The sequence below is a fragment of the Carassius carassius genome, chromosome 2 (assembly GCF_963082965.1).
Source record: "Carassius carassius chromosome 2, fCarCar2.1, whole genome shotgun sequence".
NCBI classification, from domain to species: domain Eukaryota; kingdom Metazoa; phylum Chordata; class Actinopteri; order Cypriniformes; family Cyprinidae; genus Carassius; species Carassius carassius.
Window position 1 is genome coordinate 2451124 of NC_081756.1, and position 6415 is coordinate 2457538.

Below are 6415 nucleotides of genomic sequence, written 5' to 3' on the forward strand. Positions count from 1 at the left end.
CTATAATGACCCCTTTGAAATAACACAGCACTCATTACAGTATTTAGAGAGTATTCATTTATTTTCCCAAATTCAATTTTTTCCGTTTTAATTTTTTTTTATTGTATTGATCAAAAAGCATGTCTAATGAATTAAAATCATAACACATACATTTTAACAACAATTTATTAAAAGTTTAACAAAAATTACATGTTTAGGGCCCTATTAAATGTTTTATTTTTTCTTCACCATATTTTCTATTGTTACCTAATTCTATGTTTTAGCATGTCTAATTATTTAAATCATAAAACAACTTAATATTATTATAATTTTTTTCTTTTTAAAATAGCCTTATGAGAAAAATGTAACCCTCAGAAATTCTGTTGTATAGGCTATTTAAATTTTTTCTGCAAATGAAGACATTTGTCACAGGCCAGATAGTGTAGAGGCACTACTTGCCAACCGACACTCCTCTTCTACTGTACCTTCCCCCCTGAGAAGCTACCCCGCCGCCCAAGGAAAACGGACAACAGAATAAAAGTAATCCCAAGTATATTTATTTAATTAAAAGGCAATCTCAAGGAGAGAGATCAGGCCGACCGGCCCTCCTGCATCGACAGGTCCAGACTAGATGGCAGCAATGGAGATTGGACTCGAGTCGCTGGACCAGCGAGACTTCAGCATAAACTGGTGAGTGGGGCGGGTCAGTATGGGTTCAGTTTTCTCACTCTTCCTTCCTGAATACAGGGCTGGATGCAGCAGCGAAGATGTAGCTCGGTCCACTAGCTCCGCAGGACTTCAGCATAGACCGGTAAACACAATAGATTAGTATGGGTTCAGTATGCTCACTCTTTCTTCTTAGATGCAGGACTAAATGCAACAGCGGAGATGTGGCTCAGCGGGACTTCATCATAAACTGGTAGGAAGAGAGGATCAGTATGGATTCAGTATGCTCACTTCCTTCCTAGATACCTTTTTTTCCTGGATACAGGACTGGATGCAGCAGCGAGGATGTGGCTCGGTTCCCTGGCTCAACAGGACTTCAGCATAGACTGGTAAACAGAATGGATTAGTATAGATTCAGTATGCTCACTTTCTTCCTGGATACAGGACTGGATGAAGCAGCGAGGATGTGGCTCGGTTCCCTGGCTCAACAGGACTTCAGCATAGACTGGTAAACAGAATGGATTAGTATAGATTCAGTATGCTCACTTTCTTCCTGGATACAGGACTGGATGCAGCAGCGAGGATGTGGCTCGGTTCACTAGCTCCGCAGGACTTCAGCATAGACTGGTAAACAGAATGGATTAGTATAGATTCAGTATGCTCACTTTCTTCCTGGATACAGGACTGGATGCAGCAATGAGGATGTGGCTCGGTTCCCTGGCTCAACAGGACTTCAGCATAGACTGGTAGGCAGAGTGGATCAGTATGGATTCAGTATGCGCACTTTCTTCCTGGATACAGGACTGGATGCAGCAGTGAGGATGTGGCTCGGTTCCCTGGCTCAACAGGACTTCAGCATAGACTGGTAAACAGAATGGATCAGTATGGATTCAGTATGCGCACTTTCTTCCTGGATACAGGACTAGATGCAGCAGTGAGGATGTGGCTCGGTTCCCTGGCTCAACAGGACTTCAGCATAGACTGGTAAACATAATGGATTAGTATAGATTCAGTATGCTCACGCTTCCCTCCCAGATACAGGACTAGATGCAGCAGCGGAGATGTGGCTCAGCGGGACTTCAGCATAAACTGGTAAACAGAATGGATCAGTATAGATTCAGTATGCTCACGCTTTCCTCCCGGATACAGGACTAGATGCAGCAGCGGAGATGAGGTTACAGATATAAACAAGCTCTGCACTGCAATTTCACATCCAAAACACTCCTCTTCTTTCACAGGATAATGCCTTCAGCCACAGTCGAGTTACAACCTCTTCAGAAATAGGCAGAGTGTAATGACTTTCCCACCCAATAATACTATAGTGAATCCTCATATCATATTTGATAAAGGAAGACTGTCACTTATCTCCTTAGGTCCAGTGTTCTCCACCGCTGGCCACTTCCCTGTTGTATCTCCACAGAAAACTCTGCTGTGTCCTCCCTGTTCGCTCGAACCAATACCCGCTCCCCGGGTAGCAAGGGGACTTCTCGGGCCATCTGATTGTACAGCCGTTTACTCTTCTCAGCCGCACCGCTTATTCGTTCCGTAACCCTCTCATAGGCGTAATGGAGCTGCTGATGGTGTCGGGTCACCCATTCGGTAGTACTCGGGGTTCCTGTCACTAGAACAGTCCCCAAAAGTAGGTCAACAGGTAGTCGTATGTGCCTCCCAAACATCAAAAAGGCCGGAGCATAGCCTGTGGTGCTATGCACGCTGTTATTATATGCTTGTCCCCGTCCTCGAGAACGGCCAGTGCCCACGAGAAGTTGGTTTAAGGGCTTGGCGATCTTCGAAAAGTCCTTAATGAAGCTCCCACCCCTGAACTGATACCTTCTCTGGATCAGGGGAAATTCCGGCGGCACTGACGCAGTGACCCAGAAACTTCACCTCTTTCCAGAATAGTTGGCATTTGTCCGGTCGCAACTTTAGCCCATATTTCTCCATGGCCTGAAATACTTGCTCGAGGTGAAGCAGATGTGCAGAAAAGTCAGGGGAGAAGACAATAACATCATCTAGGTAGACCAGTGTTGTATCAACCAACTGGCCCCCCAGGCACCGCTGCATCAGCCGCTGGAAGGTTGCGGGAGCGTTACAAAGCCCGAACGGCATCCGATCCCATTCAAAAAGGCCAAAGGGGGGGGTGAAAGCTGTTTTTTCTCTCGATCCCCCTCCTCCACCTGGACCTGCCAATACCCACTGGCTAAGTCCACCGTAGAGTACCAAGCAGCCTGGGTTAAGCTGGTAAGGGAGTCCTCAATTCGCGGTAGTGGGAAAGCGTCTTTCTTAGACACACTATTCAGTTTCCGATAGTCAACGCAGAACCTCCAGGCTCTGTCCTTCTTCTGCACTAAGACGATCGGAGCTGCCCAGGGGCTACTGCTTTCGTGCACAATACCTCCCTCCAACATCTCCCTCAACAAGGTACGGATTTCCGAGTACAAAGTCAGTGGTACTGGGTGATACCGCTCCCGGCTTGGTGCCGCATTACCCGTGGGGATCTGATGTCTCACCACACTAGTACAGCCATAATCTTCGTCGTGGGCGGAAAACACATGCTGCCACCTATTCAGAAGATCCTGGAGCTGGAGCCGCTGGTCCTCCTCTAACCCTTCTCCCCACAAGGACTCTCCTGCTAGATGTTCCGGCACTCCATCCCTACTCAGACCAGTCCTCTGATCCTCCTATGCAATAGCCACCTCTACCACCGTAGCATCCACTCGACTGAAACACACATCTCCACTCTCTCTCACGTGCTGAGGTCCCACTGGTGTAACTCAGACCAGTCGTTGATGGCGACAGAGGTTAACTGAATATGGGTTGGTATTCCGCACTCGTACGGACACCCTCCCCCGACGGACCACGGCGAGCCCTCTGGCGACTTCTACAGCCTGGCAATCCCAGTGTGGCTCCACAAGGACCCAGTCATCTGATCTATCTGGACGAGCTGGCAACCGGGCCCAAATGATAGCCTCACTCCGCGCCGGAACAGCGAGAGCATACCGACAGGCCACCCTACCAACGTCCTTTCTATCCCATTGGGCCTTAGCAGTATGAATCCTCCGACAATCTGCGATAATACGCTCCCACTCCTGTCCTTCCGCCGAAGGGGGCCCCGGGATCGGCCGACTCCGGAACAACTCTTCCCAACATTCTGAGATGACATTCATCCCCAAAAGGGCGCGATGGGCCCCCAAACACTGGTCTCGAACAATAACAACGCCCTTTTGTTGTACACTAACCCCTTGTATATGGAAGTCCACTACCACATATCCGATGTAAGGAATATCGAGTCCATTCGCCCCCCGGAGAATGAGCCAAGGCACTTCGGCTTCCGAGCCTCGATATCCATCAAAGAGCTCCTTAGACAGGCTTTCTGAAAACAGAGTAACTTGGGAACCAGTGTCAACCAAGCATTGGACTCTCTTGTTGTTAACTTGAATTTCAACCGTGGGACAATGCCCGACCAGTTGGTCCCTGGGGGCCGACGAGAAAGGGGGGTCAATTGAATGGGTCCCGACCACCTGACCCACGGTGGCAGGTAAACCTAAAAATCCCCTTGTGAACCACGCCGAGGGCCACACTGGCGACTCATGTGCCCTGACTCCCCGCAGCTGTTACAAATTGGCCGCCCCTGATCGTCCCACTGGAACTTGGCATGATTCGGTCGCCCAGGGCGATGTCCCATCTCCCAGCTCCCATCCGAATAGGACCGCTCACGAGGCGGCGCATTTCCACTAGACCGGCCCCGGCGGAGTTCATCAAAAAGGGTCTTAGAGAGCTCAGCCATCTGTTCTTGGACATCTTTCATGAGCTCTGCACGGAGTTCCTGCTTCCAGTCGACTGAAACTGAAGCCGCGGGGGTACAAGTTCCACTAGCGGCCATGCAAGCGGACGGGTCAGTGGTCTCCGTACAGTCAATCTCCTGGGCCAAGGCCTCTCGTCTGAGAGCCTCAAAGGACAATGTTGGATCCTGGCGGAGTTGTAAACGTAAGCTCTGCCGGATTGGTCCATCACGGAGCCCCAGGAGGAATTGATCTCGCAACAGGGTATCTTCATCCTCTAGACCAAGATCACGTCGTTCTTTCAAGAGAGTATACTATTCTCGGTGTCGTAAAGAATAGGCACGGAGGCTCTGTCGAGGACCTTGCCGAAAGTTGAAAAACTGGGCCCGGAGAGCAGCCACCGGGGTGGCATCTCCATACAATTCAATCAGGAAGTCGAAGACAGCCTTTGCATTAGCTCGTACAGCTCTAGGCGCGGCTTGAACCTCCCTCTTGGCCTCTCCCTCAAGGGACCCCAGCACAAATTGCAACTTATGCTGCTCACTCAGCCCTTGTAAGCTGGCCAAGTATTCAGTTTGGGTTTTCCACTCATGTAGACTCAACTCTGATCCGGGTCCTCCGAACCTTTGACCGGCATAACTTGGGGTCTAGCCGCAGGTGCCTCTTCATCCGCCATCTCCTGGAATACGGGTGCTCAACTCAAGGTGGGAGCCCTGCCGACTACGCCACTTGTCAAAGGCCAGATAGTGTAGAGGTACTACTTGCCAACCGACACTTCTCTTCTACTGTACCTTCCCCCCTGAAGAGCTACCCCGCCGCCCAAGGATAACGGACAACAGAATAAAAGTAATCCCAAGTATATTTATTTAATTAAAAGGCAATCTCAAGGGGAGAGATCAGGCAGACCGGCCCTCCTGCATCGACAGGTCCAGACTAGATGGCAGCAATGGAGATTGGACTCGAGTTGCTGGACCAACGAGACTTCAGCATAAACTGGTGAGCCGGGCGGGTCAGTATGGGTTCAGTTTGCTCACTCTTCCTTCCTGAATACAGGACTGGATGCAGCAGCGAAGATGTAGCTCGGTCCACTAGCTCCGCAGGACTTCAGCATAGACCGGTAAACAGAATAGATTAGTATGGGTTCAGTATGCTCACTCTTTCTTCTTAGATGCAGGACTAAATGCAACAGCGGAGTTGTGGCTCAGCGGGACTTCAGCATAAACTGGTAGGCAGAGTGGATCAGTATGGATTCAGTATGCTCACTTCCTTCCTAGATACCTTTTTTCCTAGATACAGGACTGGATGCAGCAGCGAGGATGTGGCTCGGTTCCCTGGCTCAACAGGACTTCAGCATAGACTGGTAAACAGAATGGATTAGTATAGATTCAGTATGCTCACGCTTTCCTCCCTGATACAGGACTAGATGCAGCAGCGAGGATGTGGCTCGGTTCCCTGGCTCAACAGGACTTCAGCATAGACTGGTAGGCAGAGTGGATCAGTATGGATTCAGTATGCGCACTTTCTTCCTGGATACAGGACTGGATGCAGCAGCGAGGATGTGGCTCGGTTCCCTGGCTCAACAGGACTTCAGCATAGACTGGTAAACAGAATGGATTAGTGTAGATTCAGTATGCTCACTTTCTTCCTGCATACAGGACTGGATGCAGCAGTGAGGATGTGGCTCGGTTCACTAGCTCCGCAGGACTTCAGCATAGACTGGTAAACAGAATGGATTAGTATAGATTCAGTATGCTCACTTTCTTCCTGGATACAGGACTGGATGCAGCAGCGAGGATGTGGCTCGCAGGACTTCAGCATAGACTGGTAGGCAGAGTGGATCCGTATGGATTCAGTATGAGTTCAGTAACGTCGAAGCTCTGTTCGGTTGGGTACCACACAATCTGCAACTTCCCTCCACTCGTGCATACACTGCAAAAACACTCAACTGCACATATGATGAAAATAACCAGCACTACATTCCCAAACCC